The sequence below is a fragment of the Poecilia reticulata genome, chromosome 17, assembly GCF_904066995.2.
Source record: "Poecilia reticulata chromosome 17, P_reticulata-male-v2, whole genome shotgun sequence".
NCBI lineage: Eukaryota > Metazoa > Chordata > Actinopteri > Cyprinodontiformes > Poeciliidae > Poecilia > Poecilia reticulata.
The window spans coordinates 23,261,948-23,285,726 of NC_088846.1; the positions used below are offsets into that span (position 1 = coordinate 23,261,948).

The 23,779-nt window shown below is 38.6% G+C and overlaps 1 protein-coding gene and 1 long non-coding RNA gene across 4 annotated transcripts in view; one reads left to right on the top strand and one right to left on the bottom strand.

The window, feature by feature from the left end:
- LOC103479736 (transmembrane protein 200A) overlaps positions 1–23,779 on the top strand; it is a 33,339-nt gene that overhangs the window by 806 nt on the left and 8,754 nt on the right. The window contains exon 2 of one of the 3 annotated variants that reach the window (XM_081598472.1): positions 21,770–21,934. The exons of 1 other annotated variant lie outside the window; for it this stretch is intronic. The gene's annotated coding sequence lies outside the window, so the exon portion shown is untranslated. Of the gene's footprint in view, positions 1–21,769; positions 21,935–22,880; positions 22,999–23,779 lie in introns of those variants that run through there. One more of the 3 variants, XM_008434346.3, reaches the window with a different exon arrangement.
- On the bottom strand, positions 89–22,895 carry LOC108167096 (uncharacterized). Its single transcript, XR_001777492.2, has 3 exons — positions 22,809–22,895; positions 11,766–12,119; positions 89–4,427 (listed from the first exon to the last, which is right to left on the bottom strand). It is a non-coding gene; the product is annotated as an uncharacterized LOC108167096 (long non-coding RNA).

Genomic DNA, 23,779 nt, shown 5'->3' on the forward strand with positions numbered 1-23,779 from the left:
TTTATAGTTTATCAGGCAATATTAATGTGTCACTTGTTGTCTAAACTCACTTTTTATGGCTATTTAGAGTAAGGAATGAAGGAACTGCTTCCTTGCAAAAAAAAAGATTTTATTGCATTATTTTTCCACAAGATGGCAGACTGGAGTAAGTCCAATTTTTGTTTTTTGTTTTCTTAAGAGATTCCATGAAGCAAAAATAAATTTGCGTGAGAACTTAAATTACACAAGCACAATAGTTTTATACAAAACCTGCATTTATCTTATCATCCTGCATGCATACAGAAGTCATGGAGTTGATCATTTTCAGTGCCTGTCGACGGATTTAGCATCACAAAGACTGGCTCTATGAAAAATGCATCACACTGTGACGGCTGATGAAAAATTAAGACTCATATTTGTTAATTTCACCTGCTGAAATGCTTGCAAACAAGCCGGTAACGCAGAGTTTGGTGCTATAGTCTCTTTATGACAAACACATGAGTGCAGATTTACAAACGGGTCAAAGATCAACTGAAGCAACTGGGCCACAACAGCCTGTTTCCATCTGCAGGGACCAGATTATTCCCTTCTCCTCACTCATATTTTCACCATTCACTCTGCCTGCCACGCTTTGCAGCTGCTGCTTGGATATTAAAAGATTTCACTTGTTCCTTTTAAACTTTCCATTCTGCAAGCTTTAAGTGGCTGCAACTGAACCGTCTGCAGCTGGAAATGTAAACTATCTCCGACAGGATCTGACTTGAGCCAAATCCTGGACACTTTGAAAACAATGTTCTAGTTTTTACAGTTCCTTGCTAAAGTTTTTTTATAACTTTAGGAGGCAAACTCACACAAGTGCATGGAGGGAGACATGGAGGGAGCTTGATGTCTTAAGTGTGGCAGGGATTTTTATTCAAGTACTTTTGCTCCAAAAACAGAATTTATTCTTGACCTTTACGATCTGTTTGTTCGTTGTTTGACAAACCCTGAGGCCTTCAAAAACAGCTGAATTTACACCGAGTTGGACTCTGACTTCTGAGAGCAGTATAAACTTTATTTTGGCATATCTGAATGCCGTTACCTAGCAACCCCAGCTGAATCCAACCTGTCACCTAGCAACCCAAGCGGAGTTCCAGCGCGTTTGGTCAGCTGTACAATGGCTGCTAGAAAAGACAGATATTTCATTGTTGACTTGCTATTTAGAAACCTCTTGCTGTTTGTGCAGGAGGCTCTTCTTTTGCTTTTCAAAGCTGTACAGTTGTATAATTGCGCATCTTTTTGCATGTGTGAGAGAAAACATTGAGTTGGGGGGAAGGGGCGTGGCCAGCAGCAGCTTATTTGGACTTAAAGTGACACGACGCCCTTAAGCAGCTCATTCTGAAAGGAGATTGAAAGGGGAAGAACTGAACAGACTAAAATCTCATCTAAAAATAATTTTGTGGATAAAAAATGTGATGTTTTGTGTAGCCCACTTATCCTAACGTGGTCAAGGACGCAAAATATGTCACCTTTTTAAATAGTTGTAATCCATAAAAGCTTGTTGTAAAGATCAAAAGAATATATTTTTGCTAATTTCTTGTTCTTGAATATTTTCTTGCCACTAAATCTGAGCCTAGAGGAAGCAACGGACCAATCAGCTGAAAATATAAAACTGCCTTTGATTCATGAATCCTCATGCACAGCAGGGGAGCTGAATCCTCTCTGCTCCTCTGACATTCCTCCTTACGATCCTGACAGCTTGATGTTCTGCCGACTTAGCACTCTGTTTCTGTTGGTGCTGCACTATTCACGGTAGGAAGTTGGGATTTGCAAATGAATGAGAAACAGCACATGCATATTTTAGTAAAACGAGACGGCATATTTTAAAAGTGCAAGTTTAGTGCTGTGCCACTGGTGGATATATTTAGCCTGGTTTTGTGGTTTGAAGGTGTTTTGCATCTTTATTTTTTTGTTCCACAAGGTAAAATTAAATAGTCAGACGTGGAAGAACAGGGGCGGTAAAAAATGCTGGTAAAAATATTTCTAGTCTGCATTTTCTGTATTTAAAGTAACCTTTTTACATTTTTTTATTTTTTTTTTACATATGTTCCAACTATCACCATGTTGTAACAGTATGATATGAGACAACCTGCGTGAAGATCGAGCTCCTTCACCTCCTGCTATTGCTATCTGGACAAAGGCATTCCTGGCCACAAACAGCCAATCAGAGCCAGCAGGCGGGCCTTAACGCTGTCAATTGTCTCATGAACATGCTGCTAAATGTGCAAATGGTGGAGAAATGACCCACTGTTGAAGGAAAACTGTTTATCTTCCATCATGGGTGGCATAAATGCTAACTAGCACTCACAGCAGAAAGCAAAGGGGGGAAAGTGAGCTTGATTGACAGCGCTATGACCCGCCTCCTGGCTCTGATTGGTTGTCTATAATTAGCACTGGAAGAAGGCAGAGGCGTTTTTATTGTTTTGTTTTACATATATTATCTCTCATACTGTCAGAACACAATGACAACAAATATGTTTTAAAAAGAAATTATAAACGTTACATACTGCGGCCTTAACATCTGTTTGTCCTTTGAAACCCCTACAGAGGATGTAGGTTCTGGCTTATAATTTGTCTGCATTCACCTCAGAAAGTACTTACACAAAGTGAGGATCTGAGCTGTCTGCCTCAAGTCAAAAAAAAAAATAAAGCAAACAAAAAAATCACTTTGAGATGTAAATCTGCCCAGAAGTCAAGTCTCCATCAAAGTCAGTCACATTTCTTTCAACTCACAGAAGTGGGGAAGCTGACGACCTTTGCATGATGAAATTGACGCCCCATTGCATTGCATACAAGTCTGTTGCCGTAGCAACCCACTGGAGCTTTTCCCTGCCAGTCAGTCCAGCAAGAGATGAGTGAACCTGCAGCAGGCCCCCCGCCCCCCGTCTGCGAGGGCCTGCACGTCTTCATCTGTTCCCATGGCAGCGTGATGGCGGTCCAGATAGATCCGGCATGGCAGGGAGTCAGTTCCTTTATCTTCCAACACGTCACATCGAGCCGAGCCGAGCCGAGCCGAGCCGAGCCGGCCCGCGATGCTCGCCGCAGCACGGAGAGCCGAGGAAGGTGCGTGTCAGGACTATATCTGAGACGGGCTCATCTGGAGGCTATTAGCTGCTGCAGCGACCTGCTGGATGTCAGGGAGGTTCAGGACTGGACTGTCCAGCTGACTCATTTCAGGATTCAAATGAGTCCATGTGTGGAGCCGGTCCGCACGGTCACTGGCAGGGTGAGCCAGTTCAAATGCTGCCAAGCATCTACAGCTCTGGGGGAAAAATGATCAGTTTCTCTGATTTAACTTTTTATAGGTTTATGTTTGAGTAAAATGAACATCGTTCTTTTTATTCTTTGAACTGCTGACAACATGTCTGATATTCAAAGCAAAAATGTAGTTTTTATTTGCAGAAAATGAGAAATGATCAAAATAAGAAGACGATGCTTTCAGACCTCAAATAATGCAAAGAAAACAACTTAGAAACAACAATACTAACGTTTTAACTCAGGAAGAGTTCAGACATCAGTATTTGGTGGAATAAATGGGAGGTTTACATTTCTTCCAGAACTGTATGTACTCTTTTAGCCAGGTGAAATAATATTGTAAAAAAAATATCTAGTGCAATGTTGAAACTTTCTCTTTACTCTTTACTGCTAAAATCCAAAAATCAGACCGACGCAAACAAAATCGCCAAAATAGTTAGAGCAGTCACTTTAAATGGGGTGAATATTTATGCACTTATTTCATGTTTTAAGCAAAAATTGTCATTTCATAGAAGTTAGTTTTTACTTTGACAATAAAAAGAATACAAAAACATTAATTTTCCATGATTAATTTTCTTAAAGCAATAAAAAGAGTAAATACTTTTTATAGCACACATCAGATTATTATTCTAAAAAAATAAAGATCATTATTCCTTGTCCTTTCATGTTATAATTTAACCAACATGATAAAATGTCAGATTAAGAGGTGTGAATGTTTTTGCAGTAAACAACTTTGTTTATTCTCCAGAAGCAATAATGGACGTCCATTAAACTCTTCTACAGGAGAAAAAGATTATACAAGTCCACTTAATTGATGGTTTATATCAACAATAGAATTTAAAGGAGAAAAACGCTTTTTTTTTTAATCTTCTGCTGTACAAACAGCACTTTGAGGCTTATTCTTGTAAGTAGAGGCAGGGAACGGCTTCAAGGTGCGTTGCATAACAGCTAACCTTGGGAAGGGGAGGTGTTGTGTTTCAAAACGCTCCGTTTTCATCTCCTCGTCCTGCTGAAAGTGCACACCCTGCAGAGCCTCACTGCTTTGATCAGCCTCACCGGCCGACTTTCTTCTTCTCCTGTCCTGAACTTGCAGCTCCCTCAGCGGCCCGTTTTGGATCCGGACTTTACGGCCTGAGGCTCTCGCTGCCCTTTAGCTAAAAGACAATCATGTTATTATTAAGTCTCTTCCAATATATTAATCATTTTCACAATGACGGCTTGATGATCTGATGAAATTTGTCAAAGTGACAGGTGATTTGAATTTCATAAAGTGGATATCATGATGAGCTGAAACCCTCTAGGAACAAAAGGACTCATTAAATGTTTCTAAAAATAACAGGAAGAGCTTTAATTTAATGTCTGCCCTTTAAAATCAGACATACCTACCTGTGGAACCTCCTCTAAATCAAATATCCTAAAAGGTTTTCTAACCACTGATTAAAATACACCAGTCGTCCATCATTTGATTTGACCTTTAAAATATTTCTTTTAGTTTGTCTAAACAAATAAGTGAGACACTTATCCTTGTATTTTGGACAGATAAAACAACTAGTACATGCAAAAATTCTCAGATTTCTTTTAAAGGTTTAGCAGCTTTTTCTTTGGACTTTTTGTCATATTTTGGTACAAACGTTCGACTGATCCTGCTTCATTTGCGCCCTCAAGAGTTCAGGCGTAAACTGTAAAAAGACATTCATTCATTATGCTCTACCATTAAATCAGACTAAACGTTTCCTGTTTGAGGTCATTTAGTATCAAACTTCTTTCAGTTTGTTAGATACCAGAAGGATAAAGACGAGAGTATTTTACTGGAAAGTTTTCATCGTAATTGTGTAGTATCTCTTTAAGACATTCTAGTATCTCTGATGACGTCACATGTATGCGCCTCTTTGTAGAGAGCGTGGGGACACGTGCTACAGTTGGATACCTGGACCGAGACGGACATGTAGCTCTCTAAAGTTTAGTAACGTTGCGGGTTGTCTTGAACTCTGCTTATTTCACGTATGAATGTATAGCAGCCGTCCAACCGGGCTTGTAAGGTTGGTGAAGAGCATTTTATTGAAGGACAACACTGGAACTCTCAGTGCCAGTGTGGTTGTGAGTTACTAACCGTCCAGTCGAGTCTACCGCCTCCTCTCCTCCCTTAAACACAACCCAAACCGTTACCCAAACTTTCTTCAAATTAAAAAAATTAAAACGTTTGAGTTGAGTCGAGTCCAACCTGTTTTTGAAACTCAAACACACGACTTCCTTGTGTGACGACATGGAGAAAATCTAATTAAGCTAATAAATTTAGTCTTGATTTGCGGTTGGTAAGAGTCCTCATCTAGGAAAACAAATCTTGTAGGATTAAAGTTTCAATATCGGCACGATATACGTTTATTCTAACTCTGCCAGCGGAAAAAGACATTTTAACTTAAAATATAGAAAACATGTTTTGCAGATTATTTCATTTGCAACTAGTGCTGCTCCTGTTTCTTGCTGAAAAGTTACTTGTAAGTTTTTTTCCCCTTATTTCAAGTGCGCTAAAATATTTCTACTTGAAACTAGACCAAAAATACTTGATCAGATTTTAGGTTTTTTGCAGAGTGGTAAGCATCAAGCAACTACAATTAATAGAAATGTAACAGATTTTAAGAATCTGTCTAGTTGAAATGATTAGGAGGAACTTTAATTTTGTTTTGAGGTATTTGTGTTGTTGATCTCTTCCAAAGGAAATAACCTTCCTGCCAGCTAAAGCATCAAATGTCCACCCACAGCTGACAACTCGATAACATCGAGCTCAGGAAAGAAAATGTCATAAAAGGGTCATTTATTTTATCCTGAGGGAATGACTCCAAATATCCTTCCATAGCCTCCGTCTGCGTTGAGGCCTGCAGAGCTGAAAAACCGACACATCCCAGGATCGATTGGATGGTTTGTTTCTGCAATCTATTCCTGGTGTTTCAGGTTTGGTGGAGGGTTGGCAAACATTTCCTTTAAGACGGATGTGTGAGGCTCATCTCATGAAACTCGCCTCTGCTCCAGAAAGTTTCACAGCTACATGCGAGTCTCATCTGTAGACTGATCCCACAAGAACAGGGTCTGAAGTTCAGGTCCCAAAATGTCAGCGCCGGGTTTATAATTTGATGTTATTCATATGAGCTGCCAGGTCCGTCAGACATTCGTTACTATTAGCCGTCCAGCTTGAATAAAGCCGCTTTCTGATTGACCGTCCCGCTTCATTTACTGACCCAGGGCCAGTTTCCATTCACACCTCTGTTCAGAACAGCCTTCACATCGGGTGTAATTGGGGACAGATTCTGCATAAATTTACACAGGAAATTAACAGGAAATGAGCAAAGCAGGTAAGCGAAGCTGGTCGACCTCCGAGAAAAACAAAACTAAAACGTGTTTATCGACAAAAACTGGAGCTGCTCCCTCAGCGCTGCGCTGCTGCTGCTGCTGCAAAAATCTGAAAACACAGAAAAATGCCTTCCTTGCACTTCTACAGTTTTGATATGGTCAGTGCAAACACTACAATAATCCAGATCTTTATAAAAGATATAAACTTTACTTCACATTTTGTTATATTACCACTGCTGTGTGTTTGTATTTTTCACCAACACAATGTTGTGACAAGGAAAATTACAAGTGACTGGATCTTTTTACAAATGCAAAACTGAAAAGTGTGGCGTGCATTTATTTTTAGCTTGCCCCAAGCCAGTACTGTGTAGAACAGCGCTCTCCTGTAATTACAGCTTCAAGTCTTTTGGGATAGCTTTGCACATCTAGCCTGATATTTTATGTGGTAAATTGAGACATTATAGGTAATTATAAACTTGTGAAGGAAGTCTGTAAGTGAAACGCATCACAGGACAGACTTCTCTACAGATGTTGCTCAACAAAAATCCTTTCCCTTGATCTTTTATTCTCCAGCTGGATTTATGCTAAGATTAAATTACACACAGGTAGATTTGACTTTGGGTTGATTTATTTTGAGTCTTTATGTAAAAAGCATGACAAATTTTTCTAAAACTTGACAACCATCCACTATCCCGTGTCGCTCTGTCCTGCAAAAATCCCACTAAATACATTCAAAGTTTGTGGTTTTAATGTGACAAAACATGGAAAAGGTCCAGATTGACTGTGTTTGGGCCAATATTCCTGCCTTGTTGCTGTGTTCCTCCCTTTTATTTCTCCTGTTCCTAAGCTGCACATAACCTTGTGAGTCACAGCGTGATCTGCTGCCGGCTCTCATAACATCAAGAGCCGTTCTGGCTGGACGACTCGTCCAACGCCACGAGATTTATCTGCCTTTAAAGAAACAAAAGCAGAAGGTTTGACAGAACTTTACAACGGTTTTGAGTGACTCATCTTTTATTTATAGGTGGAACGCATTTGGTATAAGAGGGGGAAAAAACTCTCAACAGCTCAAGCTTGAACAAATCTATATTTTTTGTAACTTTCTTGCTGAAGCAGCGTTTATGTAGAGATTTCTGAGGGCATTTCAGACTGTTCTTTGGATCCTGGCTGCCTTTTGTTCTCTTCTTTCTCAGGATCATCGTACACTGCTGAGGCAAAGATTTCTGCAAGGCCAATCCATGAATGCCTCTTTATTAAATCTACACTTTTTTAAAGGATGTTTTTGGGCTGAAAAGTGAAGCCTTTTTGGTTTACATTCTACATCAAGATGCTGCTGTTTAAAATCAAACTTTGATGGTATCTTTCTGAATTTGGGATTCTGTAAGTCTATAAAAACAGTAAAAATGCCCATTTCTGCTTTGTGGACAAATTGAGAGACCACTTAGAATGATCAGCTTGTCTGATTTTATTGTTTTATAGGTTTATGTTTGAGTAAAATAAACATTGTTCTTTTATTCTATGAACTGACATGTTTCTGAGTTTCAAAGCAAGAATTTAGTATTTATTTGCAGAAAATCGTAAAACGGATGCAATACTTTTAGAACTAATGCAAAGAAAACAAGTTAATATTAATGTAGAAACAACAATACTAATGTTTTAACTTAGGAAGTCGTACCAGACTAAAAGTGAAATAATGTGAGAATAAAGTCAATATTTTTAAAATAGTCATTCTGTGACTTTGTTCTCACATTATTTCATTTTTAGTCTGGTACGACTTTCTCATAATGTGACTGTTATTGTACAAATTTATTCTTTTTACTATTTTTGTAATTTTATGGCTTAATTTTATTATTTTTATTCATTTTTCCCCCTAATATGACCCTAACACTCCATCATAAATAAGATTTAGATACACGCTGAAGTGTTTTTACATTCTATGGAAGAACAACACTGACAAAATTCTTAAGTTTTTATTTGCCAAAAAAAAAACATTAATTCAAAATCTTATCATAAAATCCTGATTGAAAATGCTAAACAGCTAAATGTCAAATAATAATAAAAAAAAAACATTTTACCATGAGTAAAAATGTGATTGTTGCTGCAAAAACTCTCTGACCATAAAGTCAGACTTTAATCAACAACAATATGCAGCTTGTGATCATTTCTCACAGTGGTCTTATAAAACCGGGTTTTATTATCGGCCTGCAGACAGGATGATGTTCAGTAGATGTGATGTTTGCCATGTTGGAGCCGTTCTTCCATTTTATTTAATTGCTTTGTGCATCTTTGAGAACAAAGCTACCCTCTGACCATTCCCCCCTGATGGTGGATTTCACTCCTTCTCATAAACAGTTTGCTCTGAGTTCAAATTTTAAAGCTAATTTCTTATCAACATTTCCATTTTAACAAAGCTTCAAACCAGAGCAATGTAAATATTGTCCCATTTTCCAATAAATCATCACAAAGCTCTTGGAGTTGCTGTTTATTTTCTGACTTAAACCAAGCAGGAGTTACAGGGAGACGTCAGATAACGACAAACCAGATCACAAACAACCAAATGTGAGCTTTTAGGGATTCACATTCACTACTGTTGTCATGATGAATGGAGGTTCAAAGTATTATTTTCATCAAAACAAAGTTTTTTGATGAAAAAAGAAACCCAGAACACTAAAAAAATTAAATGAAACCAATAAAGAGGAAAGGCATATAAACAATCCCTCAGCATCATGCTACCACCACTTAGCTTTACAGTGTACAGAAAATTAAATGCAAATTTATTTTTATAATTTATTTAAAGTTGAATCATTCTGGTCAAATTGTGGTTCTGAAAATAATTTCAAATTAAAAAGTTAATATGAGATTCCTCCCCATGTCTGACTGCAACTGTATTTGAGTTAAACAAATACTTTATTTCTTTTCTTCACTAACTCTGGAAATTGCTTTTCCTTCCACAGTTTTGTTTTAGTCACCCAAGATGATTACTGAACCCTGGTAGTGGATTTCCCAATATCAAAATAACACTGATTAGACTCAGTCGTGCTCTCTGGCGTTATTTCCGCTCATGATCCATTTCCTTTATTATTCTCTCAATTTATGGCCGAAGCAGATCACTTGAATGTCATCCAAATGCTCCTGCATTAATATATTGTTGCTCATTTTGCTCTGCAGAGGAGAGGGAAATTTACTAACGTGAGCAGACAGTCGGACAGTCTGGATTATCAGATGCCCTTCCAGGAGAAAAGGTCAATTTCCCCAAATACACCTAATGACTCCAAGCCCTGCATAAGCTCAGTTCATTTGGGAAATGGTGATTAAGACATTAGCATATGAAGAGACGAATGACCTCAAAGATCCCTGCGGGATAAAAGGCGTCAAAAGTGGCTGTGGTATCGACCGAGAGATGAAATACTGATTGGAAACACATTTTTAACCTGACTTAAAAACTGAGATAAGTGATTAAGTTGGCCAAATATTGCTGTGTCTGATCCAGGCATTTCCATTCGGTGGGATGAACTGTTGAATTATCTGTGTCATGTAAAAATGACAGCATATTTGACTTTGCAAAGTCAAAATAAAGCAACAGATTCCCTTTATCTGTGCACTCGCATCCATCTTGTGCTTCTGTAGCTGTCAGTTCCTCTGGTGACTCACTGAAGCCTTTCAAAATGATTAAACGGCTTATTCTGGGATAAACAAAACAGTTCGGGGAGTTTTTTGGTCTCCCGTCGCACGATTTAGTCTCTAAAACCACCACTGGCGTTACTGTGGGTAAGCCATATGTGCCGTGCAACACGAGACGGAGACAGAATAAGCTAACTCTAAACCCCAAGTTTAAACTATTCATTTAATAAAACAAACATCACTGTTTGTTTTTAGGATTTAATCTGTGTTACTCTCATTAACTCTTAAATCAACTACAAAACTTTCCGCAATTTAAAACTTCAGCTAAAAAGAACTGTTTTTAAATGATCAAATGCATGTTTTAGTATTTTTTCCAGTCTTTTTATGGAATAATTGCACTGAGCCAGTACAACAGCTCGACCCTGAAGGATTGTCTTCACATATTTGTATCGGCATCATAGAGAAGAAAATTTATCGATTCGGTTCTGGAGAAAAAAAAAAATCTAGTTTGAATTTGTTTTAAAATGTAAAAATAGAAATGAAATCATAGTTATTTAAAAATTGCAACAAATTATGTGGTAAATATTTATCAAAAATTAAAGCTGTCTATTTAACTGCACTGAGCTGTTAGCTGCACTGAGTACAAAAATGGCTCTTTGTGTTGAGTTATCTATCACATAAAATTCAAATTAAATATACTGCTCAAAAAAAATAAAGGGAACACTTCAGTGTTCACTTAAATGTTAAAGTGTTCCCTTTATTTTTTTGAGCAGTGTATAATAACTAGAACCTATTGTGCAAAATTCCCAATTTGAAAGTTTTTGCTTCTAAAAACCATCCAGCCGTTTTTTTTGGCACCAAGTTATTTGTTTATTTTTTACTTTTTTGTCTGAAAAACAAGCCTTCCGGATGTAATGTCACAAATCGGCAAGCACTGCCTCTCACTTTGGAAGCTTAGCCTGTTACCTAGCAACCTCAGCTTGTTACCAAGCTGAGTTCCAGCACTTTTGGTCAGCTGGTTTTACCTCTGTATTTGCTGTACAATAGCTGCTGGGGGGGAGGGAACAAGTGTTTTGTTGTTGACTTATCCAGAAACCACTTGCTGGATTCTTATTGATTGTGCAGGAGGCTCTACTTCTGCTTTTCAACCATGGTTGTATAATTGCGCATCTGTTTGCAGCTATTTTCACGTAAACATTGAATCAGGGGACGTGGCCAGCAGCAGCTTATTTGCATTTAAAGTGACAAGAGGTCCTGAAACAGCTCGTTCTGAACGGAGCAGAATGAAATCTCATTATCTAAGAATTTAGGTTTTTTTGTTGTTGTTGTTGTTCTAAAAATGTAATGAACGTCTTTTGTGTAGCCCATAGCTCTGTCCTAAATTGTTCAAGGAAGCATAATCTTTAAAATGAATCCTCCAGATTAATCTGCTACTCTGCCAAACATCCGCAGGTTTCATTAATCCTGTCAGCTGATCTGAGCCATGATTGCACAACTGAAGGTCACATTTCTTCCACTTGACTTACCTGCTCAGGTAATGTGTGGCTGCTGCCATATCCATAGCAACCCTCACCCCCAACCCGGCTGATCCCTCCTCGGACGAGAGCATTAGCATGCATGAACAAAGTCCGGGGCTCGCCCCTGATTGGCCGTGCCGGCTCCTGGCAGGAGCTCGTGGCTGCAGAAGCCCCAGCTGGCCGCGCGCTGCCCTCCCGTCAAGCTCGCGCCTGCTGTATTCCACATGACTGGCCTTGTCCTCGAGCGCCCAGCTTACACGCTCCTGTGTAGAGACTGTCGGTGCCAGCGCGTCTCACTGCAGCACAGGGACCGATGGCTGCCTTTCTGTGACTGCCGCCGCAGCCAGCAGCCAGCAGCAGAACCTCAAAAAAAAAAAAAAAAAAAGTGATGAACCTGACATGATCTCTGCTTGTTCTCCTCATTGTTTCTTTCATTATTTCCCCTTTAAGCTGCAGAAAGCTACGTTTGGCAACCCGTCACCTGTCACATTTGCCCTCTCGTTTGATTCTCCGCCGCCTCTGTCCCAGCCCTCTGGCCCAGATAAAAAGAAACCTCTTCTAAGGTGTTTGGTGAGGCATTATAAAACAGTTGCCATGGATACCCAGTGTGAACAAGCTCCACATACAAGCAGCAGGATGGGAAATGACAGATGCAATATTTCACATTTCAGAAATTCCTCTTCCTCTCATCTGCACACAGGCTGCTGTGTTCAGATGGAGACCATGAAAACGGGTCAGCTGCGTTTCTGCTGTGGTTTCATTTAGGCAGCTGGGATTCTGGGTTGGGGGGCCATATTTGCTTTCTTGCTCCAAAGAGGTGGGCTGAAGGATGTTTTCCACCTCGTTGGGTTTTTGTTGTTTCCCCCCAGAAGAGATGACCTATATTATCTGGGATGGGAGATCAAAGAAGGCTTTCTCACTGATCCCATGAAGCTTGCATCTTACAAACCCCCCCTCCTGAATTAGTCCTGATTGCACAACAGCTCCTCTGCAAAATGTGGCCACGAGGCTGAAACAGGGCGAAAACAGTTTCCGCTGCAGCTGCTCGTCTTACAAGATTCATGATCCAGCAGTTCAGGAGCGCTGAGGCTTTTGATGTCTAGTGCTGTTGTTAATCTTTCCTTAAGGTCTTGTCCCAACCTGGTCTCTGGAGCGAAGCGAACAAGCCTTTGATGTGAACTTTCACCTTCTTTAGGACCGTAGATTTGGTTAAAGCAAACGCCATTGGTGGCTCTGTCGCAACTAATGGCTAAAAGTAGTTAAATAATTAATAAACAAGCATAAATTTAAATATTAATCAACTGTGTCAAATCTGACTCTGAAGTTATTATGGAAGTGAATGCATCAGATGATGAAATGGCAGCAACCTAACATGGTGAAAACTCAGAACACCTGGTTTGGACTGATGGCTGATTAACAGGTCAATTAAATTTGTTAAGCAGGGAAACGTCTTGATATGCAAACTAAATATTTAATTAGCAAGCTAAATAGCTTGCCAGATAAATATTTGGTTTGGAGCCAATTATTAAGTTTGCTAACTAAATGTTTAGTTTGGCCTTGAATACCAAGTTTGTAAGCTAAGTAAAAATGAAAATAGTTTTATTCTTCTATGACAGGTTAAATAATCTGTAGTACATTTTTAGCGGACAAAGAGAACCCATAAAATAATTTGTTTTATCAACATAACTCATTTATTTATACTCCAGTTTACTGAGTCTATTCCTGTACAGTGCAATCTACTTCCAGGGATGAGATCTGCTGCTTTTCTGTAAATTTACTCGCCTTCCAGATGAACAAAAGCAGATAGAAAACAACTTTGGCACAAAAACAGTTTGCAAACAAGAAGAATTGTTTTAAATTGCGTCTGTTGTCATTTTCTTGCCCTTCAACCAGCAAAGTTATTACAACTGGATTAAGTTCAATTAAAAAATTACTTGCATGTTACTTAAAAATAGCATTACTGAAGTAGAAGTTAAGAGAATAGTGCAATAAGGAAGTTTGCTGTTGTGTTTTCCAAAAATGCTAAGTAACTTGTTGCCTTTGTTGAATTTGCTGATTATTTTTATTTCACATCTTTTATATAATCATTAGTGAGCAAATATACTAAATCAGATTCAAAGCTCATTGCATTTTCACCTGAAATGTTAATCTCTCTTTATTTTAAATAAACACTTAATGGTAGGAAACATGCAGAGATGTAAATAAACCTTCTTTGTCAGTGATGGTGAATGCCCAATTCTGATAAGAGTACGAAACTGAACATTAATAATTTAAGTTGGGCTTAACATCCCTAAAAGATTAAACTCCTGCCTGCTGTTAAATTTGAAACATGCATTATGTAACATTTCAGTTTTAGACTTTTGTGTGGAAAAACATTACAATGTTGCATATTGTGAAATAACTCACAATTCAAGATTATTGAATTTAAAAAACAATGTTTAGACGACTTGTCTCTTACCAAATCGACTTTATGAACTTTAATTTCTGAGTTAAGACCAATACTTGTTGACTTAAATTGCATTTTTAAAGGCAGCAGGTGGACTTTCATTTTCAATTTAAAGCACCTTCAAATGTTTTACAGTGTGCTAACCTGTCCAGGACTTTTATTGAAAGCTTAACCTCCCTCCATCACCTTGCAGTTAAATTTCCACCAGATAAACATGTAATTTTATTTATTTATTTATAACAGACAAAAGTAAAAGCAAGAAAAAGAAAATAAAAGTTAAAACAAACTATCATGGCCAAGTGACATGTAATTTTATATTATCTGGTCGAAAAGGAGCAGGTAGAAGATCTTGTAATGTCTTTCCCTTTTCAAACTCATCAACTTATAATCAATTAAATGTCAAAACAACAGAAAGACACATTATTTCCACCTTACATGACATCATTAAAACACTTTTTATATCATCAGTAGCATTTATGGACTTTGAAACACTCATCTTATTAGAACATATTTCCCAAAAAGCTCCTTTTTAAACAGTTTTTCAAGCTGGTTCTTATTTGTACTTTTTTTGAACTCATCATTCAATCAACTCCATGCATCTACTCCACACACCGATGACTAAAAACCTCTAAGAATCCCTATGTATCTTTCTGTCTCCAAAGTGTTTTCCTACTGTTAAAAATGATTCAGAAGAGGAATAATTAAAAACCTTTTGACTCGTTTTCTTTCCTCTTCTGCCCGGATTCATTGAAGTCGTCATTGTATCAGCTGAGCCATTAAGACAAGACAACACGGTTTTCCACGTCCAAAGCATAACGACATTTATTAGACAAACAACTAATGAAACTGACGGAACTGAATAAAACCAGCAATATTTACCTCACACGACAGACACACACACACACACGACGAAACATTACGAGGAAACATCTCACCGCTATGGATGTTTCTTCAGAGACCGGGAACCTCATGGCGATCTGAAGCTAAGCTCCGTGCTAGCTAGTTTTATAGGTGGGGGCTGTTTTCCTTCGACGCTGTATTGAACTTATGGGAGTGTCCTTAGCGAGTTTCATTTTCCTTAAAATGAAGACAGATGTTTTTTATGACCATGTCTAGAATTGTATCAAGCGGTCAAACACATACACTAGCTGTGTTCTAACTTATAGAGAACTACAAGCTAGGTTATTTTAATTCAACTTAGTTTATAATGTTTCAATAGAAATATCCTAGATAAAAGATTACGCTAATCGAGCTATGGATATAATTTGAAGTGAATTTCCTTATTTGAAACACCATTAATTCTACCTAATTATTGAACATATGTTTAAGTTTTCACAACTAGCTTATTTTACATTTATTTCTTAACACTACCTAAAAGAAAAGTTTTGGATTTTCACCTACTTTACTCATGATTCCCCATTTGTGCTACAAGCCCATGATATGTGAGCCCAAGCTGGCCTCTATTCGTGTTTGTTTCCTCGCTCCCCCATTTATCAGCCATTTATTCTGGAGGGACTGGAACAAGGTCACTACGGGGGGCTGGCTACCTGCTGGGACCAGGTATTTACCCACCACTCTCCTCTCCCACCTCCCTGATCTTTTCTCCTCCATAACTCAACTCCAGACGCTCCTCTGTCTGCTGCAAGCCTTTGCGACGCTCCACAAGTTGTCAGAGACGCATGGCTGCTGAACTTAGCAGCGGATGGACCAGAAAAAGGCCCATATGTCTCCATGGCCTGTATCAGTCGCAGCTTCGTCACGCTTCTCATTAGCCTCCACCAGAACCAGCAGACGGACCCAAAGGCTCGTTCATCAAGAGTGCCGCCTCCCAGCAGAACCCGACCAGGCAGTAACTGTTGCTCTGGAAAGTTTTTACTGTGATTTATGTCGGTTGCGCCTTTGAGACGCAAAAGTGACACTGAAACAGTTTTCAGATTAATTTCAACAGATGTATACTTTTTGATTGTGTTTTTTTTTGTGTAGTTCAGTAAAAAAAGAACTTTAATATTTTAAAGTCAAAGACTAATTTTGTCCCACAACATCCACAAAATGTTTGTTCTCTTATAGAGCTGGACAATATATGTCACTATAGACACATGATCAATAATAATAGATAAATTGAATAGAATTTCCAACAATTTTATTCCCAAAAAAATTATTTTATCTAGATTAACTTATCCCAAAACTTATCTGGGAAAAAGTAGTGGGGAGGATAGAGTGCCAAAACAATTATACTCAAGTAAGAGTAAAAAGGTATTTGGTAAAAAGTATTTTCAAGTAACTGATCAAAACATCAATGATTTAATTTTAAAAAATTTCACAAACAGACCAAATATAAAGTTATGTGGGAATATGGTATTTTAAAGACCAAACATTCAAATAATTCATATAAATAACATGATTGCAAAAAACTCAAAAGAAAAATTTTCCAAATCAGTTTCTTTCAATAAAAAACTAAAGCAATTTTAACAAAAATGTCAGGTGTGTGTCTGTGTCTGGTGAAGTTTTGGTTTGTTTTTCATTCATGAATTAAACGCTGCAGTCTGTAGAAAATCCAGAAATGTTATTAAAGTAATAGAAATACTTCATAATAAAATTACTCAAGCAAAAATTAAGAAGTAGAAATACCCCTAAAAGTATTTTTTCCCCAAAAAATACTCAAGTAGATGTAACTGGCTACTACCCAACTGTGAATGTGGAAAACATCAGTGCTCACTGTAACTCTGTGTCCAGGTGTGTACCTCTCCTGGAGAAAATCCTGATTTCTTTTGTACTTAGAAACACTGCATGATGGCAGCTGGATCCATCAGGCAGTGATTGTGCATCTAAGCAGACAAAAGACAGATCCCCACTCCACTTTCAGCCTAATTGATGAGCCATCATCTCTGCCAGTGACTGAATCTTCATCTGTGACGCAATTGGAAGGGAGCCAGAGCTTTTCAACTGCGGAGCCCTCTGACTCCTGCACCAACTTAAGCAGTAATGATGACAACTTCTCCTGCAGGAAGTTGATCTCTCGCTGAGGCCCTGTCTCAAGTTCCCAATTAGCTCACACGAAGCCCCTGCAGCTTCTGAAAAAGCTTTGGCTGGACTAACATTGTTTCAAGGCGTCTTTTTGCCCACACAACCGAATTAGAGGACAAATTGAATGTCTTCCTCAGTAATAAAGGCGGCCGGGTTCCAGCTGGAGAATCACAGGAACTATTTTTGACACTGGCATGTATGTGAGCCTGACTCTGCTGAGATCTCCCGGATGTGGGAGCGACGATCTGTATTATTTCGATGAGAAAGCCGTTACTGGAGCGAGCGCATTATCCACAGCAGGCCGGACGGCAGAGCGGCGTCTTAAATAACCGTGACAGACATGATGTGATCACCGAGGACTAAATTGAATTACTGAGTCGCTGCTGCCGCCCGAATGGGAGTGTCCCTCCTGAAAGCAAAGATGAGCACTTCCAGAAGGCTGTGGCATAATCAAAGCACAGTTTTTCTTCTCTCTCTTCCCCCTCTTTCTCATATTACACTTTTTAATTCTTCCATTGCAGTGAACCTCCTCTAATTTATCTCTGCGCTCAAAATGAGTTTAATTATCTGGGGACGTCTTGATAAGATGTGATTAAGTACATGAGGGTAAAGTCGTAAGGCAAGTTAGAAGAAACCTTTTTAGTTTCTCCAAGAGTGTGGAATGTAGGGCACCCAAATTATATTCCTCCCAAAACTGTTCAATACCAATAACCTTAATATGCCCTGCCTTGGCATTAAGATTACAAAGTATTACCCAGTTTTTGGCTCAAAGCACCATCAATAAATGTCCTATTTATTTCAGAACATGGAGAACTTCCTCCCAATTCTCTCTTTTTGTCACTTGGATTGTGATTTTAATCTCAGATTTCTACAATGATGTATTAGATAGAAAAAAATTGTAGCCATTTGCCATTGTATGGCATACAATTTGCCATTGTAGATAGAAAAAAAGGGGAGTAAACATCGGTCAACAGTTCAGAAAGTTAGAGATTAATCTCAGAAATTTTCTAAAAAAAGAAAAAGAAAATTTCTGCTCTCCAACAGTTTGTGTGAAAAAACAGAAATTTTGAGGTTGATCTCAGTAGTTTTGTAGAAAAAAAGTCACTTGAGTTGAAAAGTTGAACATTTCAATCTCAAATGTTGTACTTTGTGGAAAAATTTGGAAATTTCTGAGTTTCAAAAGTAAAACATCAGCATTTTTTCTAGTAAATTTCTGAGATCAAGCTCAACATTTCTGTCTTTCTTAGTAAGTTTTCAGCTTTTCAAATTCAGAAATTTTCTAGAAAAAATTTGCTAATTTCTGAGATTAGTCAAATTTTTTTCTAGTAAATTTTCAACTTTTGGACCTCTGAAATCTCAGTTTTTGGCAGATATTTACTCCTGTTTTTTTCTATCCACAACAACCCTAAGGCACCGTTGCATACATCTTTTTGTCTCAGAACTCAAAATCTGTTTCAATTTATGCCAAAGTCCAAATAAATAACCAAACGTTATTTATATTTTTAGCATAGAAGAATAACAGCATGACTATTGAATTTGGTACATAATTACAACAGAAATACTGTGCAGTTAATAAAAATTTGAGTTCGCCAATCCAAAGGAATGTGTAACTGTGCAGGATCATTTTTAAAAAATTACAAAATTTGCATGTATATTTCTGCAATAAAAACAACAGATTACACCTAAAATGATCCACCAGTATCTGAGTATTTTCTCAGGCTCATTATATATCTTCTCACATACTTTATGTAAATAAAATCCACTGCCTTTCTTGCTTTGGATAGCCTAGAAGCACACGTTTCGGTGCATTTGTTTGAAGTAAACGGGGGTTTTAAGTCTTCGTCAGAAGCCCAGATTTGTGAGTGTCTCTGTGTCTTCCTAAACTGCACAAGCTTACTGAAAGCTGACCTTTATTGTTCTGGTTAACATCAGGGATTAAAGACGGCTCTTTAAAACCCCTCTGGATTATTTCCCGTCTCACTGTATGCTTTGAATCCCTGACTGTAGGGCGTGCAGGCTGGAGTTTTTCTCTTCTCCTTCCACTAATTTATGGCGTAAACAAAACACATTTCTGGGTCATAAAATTCTCTGTGAAGTCTCTGGAGCATCGGCTCTGAGCTTTGTTATGCACGCTTCCCCGGCCCAGTGCATGGCTGCTTTTTCTTCAGTTTCACTAAGTGAAACCCATCTGAACTCTGTCATATTTCATTCGGTGAGGCAGGACAGAGCATTCAAACAATTACGTCCATGTAACCTATGTGGGAAAGGTAAAGGAAGAAGAAGAAGCACTAAACATGAGTTGATGAATGGGGTGTGTTTAGATTTGCTCGGTTTCACTGGGTCCAATTTGGAGCCCAGAGCATGGCAATTTAATACCTGCACTGTCTCTATTTTATACATCCTTCGGAGGAAAGCATATGCAAATATTGCCCTCGCTTTGCAATTTATCAAAAATAATACCCAAGATGTTCTGCAGAAGCAGTAGACTGCACCATCTGCACTCTGAAGGATTTTTAGATGCACTTTATGTATTTATAGATTGTGTTCTCCATTCCAAAGCAATCTTTGCGTTATAGGAGGTTTACGGCTTGTTACTTTATTGTAGCTTGTCTTGAAAATATGTCTATTTTCTTTATTCCCTATTTGTTTTAGAAGTAGTACTTTTCTCTTGCTAAATGTGTCCATGTGTTAAAAAATCTTAACATAGACTCTGCAAATGTATTCAGTCCTGTTTTAAACTTGTAGCATTAAAGTTTTTTGCTATTTTAATTCTGCTGAGTTTGTTGAAGGTAAACTTAAAAAAAAAAATCAAGTCAAAGACTTCCAGTTTTCTTGTACTATTGGATACTGGAAACCCTTTCAATCCTCTGAACCAAAGTTTTATTATAGCTGATGATAGTCTAAATTTAAAACTGAATGTTTAATTTTTGTTAAAGTTTGAGAAATGATTGTAGATTTTGCATTCTCATGAAAGAAAAAATGATTTTCTTTTTGTCTTAAGTCATTTTAGCAATTTCGTTTAGTCTGAGCTTTAGTCATTTAAAAGGCTTTGGATGTAGAAATTGTAACACTGAATATATTTACTGACATCAAATAAATCTACCTCATTCAAAAAGATACAAGCCTGTTTTCTGTGATTGAACTAAAGATGTGGAAACTTGTCATTTTTTTATTCTTGATCAATAGAATTTGACTTAAATGCCGTCACAACCCAGATTTAGATCCCGGACGAGCCCCCAATTTATCATGACCCAGCCAATTGGTCATGGCAACACAACCCACTGAGACATATATTTAAAGACAATAAACTACTATTTATTTACTAAATTAAATTAAGAAATCTTTCTTTAATTGCCTCAGAATGTAAGCAGTTTTAAAAATCGAGTCCTGAGATTCTGGAAATGTAGACAGCTCATGATCAAGAGTGAGAATTCCAAAGTCACTAATAACTAGAGAAGTCTCTGTTGGTCCATTTTTTCGCAACAGGTCCAAAGTGAGTGCAGCCATCTGCCAGGATATGTTGGAGAACTTCTGGCTGACAGTCTTCATGGAAATGCTGATTTTATTTACCATCAGGTAAAGATGGAAATCAGGGACGCCAAAGCCAACAACGCTGATGAGATAAACAACATTTTTGAAGCAACTGTGGCTTCCTCAGCAGAGCCAGGTTGATCACCGTCAAGCTTCATCATGTCAATACTCAGTGCCTATACTGTACAGTACATAGAAACTGTGCATCCTTTTTTTTTACCACACTTTTTCCTTCCACTAAACTTTCTATTATATTGCTCAGACAGAGCATTGTGTGAACAACCAGTTTTCTTTTACTTGTGAAGTGATTTTTACTGAAAAGTGCTTTGGTCACCTTATTAGGTGACTTATAAGATTAATCAGTCAGTTTCCTCAGCTATGACCTCTCCTGATTCACTGTCCTTGTAGAAGGTATCTATGAATGTCTGCTAGATTCCTGTCTAGTCAGCAGTCTTTCTGATTGTGTATGCAATAACATTAAATCCAAAATTATTGACACAAAGTAGTGTTGGATTAATACTGGCATGGTAAAATCAATACTTTAGTTTCAGATTCCCTGTTTAAGTCCTTAGACACTTAAAACCTTTGTCCAAATTCTGTAGTTTGAACAAAATAATTCAAAGGAAAAACCACAAAAACATCTAAAAATCAGAGTTTTTATGATACAGCACCAAAAACCAGTATCAGTGATACAAGCCCTTTATTGGATCAATACCACAATATTTAATATTTTGACAGGTCTTATTCTAATTTTCTAAAAGACTAAATAGGTTTGCTATCAGCTGTGATCGTCAAAATTTAATGAGAGAAAAATGTAAATATTTTACTAATTCTTTCCGTTTTTAAAAGATTTTAATTGAAGTAGATGGAATTGTGGAGCAGAAATTATACACTTCCACCCGTCTCCAGTGGTCACATGGTGAATTAGGTCTTTCATTATCCCTGAAGCAGGTAGCATACAGTATGATAACACTTCTCATTTTTCACCTCCTCTAATAATCACCACCAATAGAAACGCGCCTGGCCCGCCCCTGTCGGCTCTATTGTGAATCCGCGTTGAGCTGTGAAAAGCCCCACTCTTCCTCCAGCCTTGGCACCGGAGCGCGGCGCACTACGACCGAACACAGCCGAACCAGGAGCGCGCCATGAAGACACGAGATTATCCACACTGTTTCTGGTAAGAAATGTTATTTCACCGATTTTAACACGTTTTTCTTTTTAAAACCACCATTTCTTCCTCACGCGGGTTTGCATCCAGATTGATCCCCCAGTGCGCCTGTTTAACACAAGAGTCAGGAGTCTTTTGATTGGCTTGACATGAGAGCTTGGTTTAGTTGGAGAATATTCTGGATAAATCAGACTTTTAATTACCAATGGGTTTGATTTCCCTTTACTTTTATTCCAGGGACTAAAATTGGAGCATTTTTTAATTTATTTTATTTTATTTTTTTGCATAGTTGATGGGTGTATTTCTGTTTCTCCGTGCGTCAGATGTGAGGCGCACATAGAAAATTTATTTTTAACAAATTGGAGAACAAAAGCAGGGGGGGGGGGATTCATCACCAGGAGCCGTATTGTGACCACACAGCGCCGAGGTTTGTGAGCGCATGGGTTTCGTCAGGCCGTGACAGAGGTGTACGGATGTTTGTCATTTATCTTCACCTTGCGAGCCCCCCTCCTACCGCCGTCCCCCTCCCCCAGCCAGCCCCGTGTCGGCTCTGGACATTTTCAGGGGGCCACCTCCAGCTTCCACGGCGGCTCGTGTTTTCTTCGCAGGATTTTCTCCCAACAGAAGGGAAACAGATGCGTCGTAATATCAACAGACGGTTACTCATGCAACATTGGGCAAAAAAAATGTAAGAAAGAGTGGGGCGGGGGGGTGGGGGGGGATATGCGCCCCCGCAGATCGGACAGACTGAGCGTTTTTATCTGCCTTCTCCGTCCTGCCAGACGAGCTGTTTGCCCTGGCAGCCAAACCGAACCGAGGAGCCATCAGCAGCTTCCTGTTCAGCACCGCAGACAGAGACATAATCCGACTTGTTCACACCCACCTCTGGTCCACGTTGTTCCGATGCCCTTCTCTCTCCAAGCGGAGACTGGGGTCCGCCCACGCCCCTGTCCGTGTTAGTGCAGCCTCACTTGCTCTCGTCCGGGAGGCATTTGAGTGCTTGTTGGTCGTGAAGCAAAGAGAAGGTCGCTGTAAACCTGCCGATGAGTGCCGGAGCGCTGTTTGCGTAGCAGGTGAGCAGAACTCGGTGTTCCACATCCTGGAGGAAATTACCTCAATCCTTTTTTTTTTTTTTTTTTTGAGAATATTTTAAAGCCTTTGTAGTGTATTTTAAAATTGGAGATGGCTGGGAGGGGGGCGGGGGGTAGCAACTGTAAAACTTTAGGTACAAAAGAGCGTGTCAACTTTTCTGTTCCAAATATGCGCATCGGGAGATCTTAACGTCACGAGTGGATCACTTAAGTGGATCAGTAATCCACATTTTAAAAATGTCGAAATATTTCTTCCCAGTGAGTATTTTTTAGTTATAATAGCTTTATTTCCTGAAAAGAGAGTCATTTCAACTTCTAACTCATTTATTGAAAGTCTATACATTTAGACTTCCAAACAAATTTAAACAAATGTTTTACCCTAAATTAGTCTGACCATTTCGATTCTCATCTCCCTTCAGTTCCCCCGTCTGGACTTTCTCCCATTGAAGTGGATTTCTACATGGTATTTCAAAACAGAAGGAGAAATTGTTAACAATCATGTCAATTTTTCTGCACAGTTTTAGAATAGTTTGCCTGTTTGGCAATGGCAGTGGAGGAAGCAAACAAAGCCCTTCAGTCCTTGTTGGACACACTTTCAAATATTGCATTAACATTAACAGCCATCTCATTGGGCTCTGTGTTGCATGTGGACATGTAGTATGTTGCAAAGTTGTAAATTGAATGGCTCATGGTGCGCTCAGAGTGTTCCTTGACAGTACCGCACATCGGCGATGTCAGACAGGACAAAAAAAATATTTTCTAT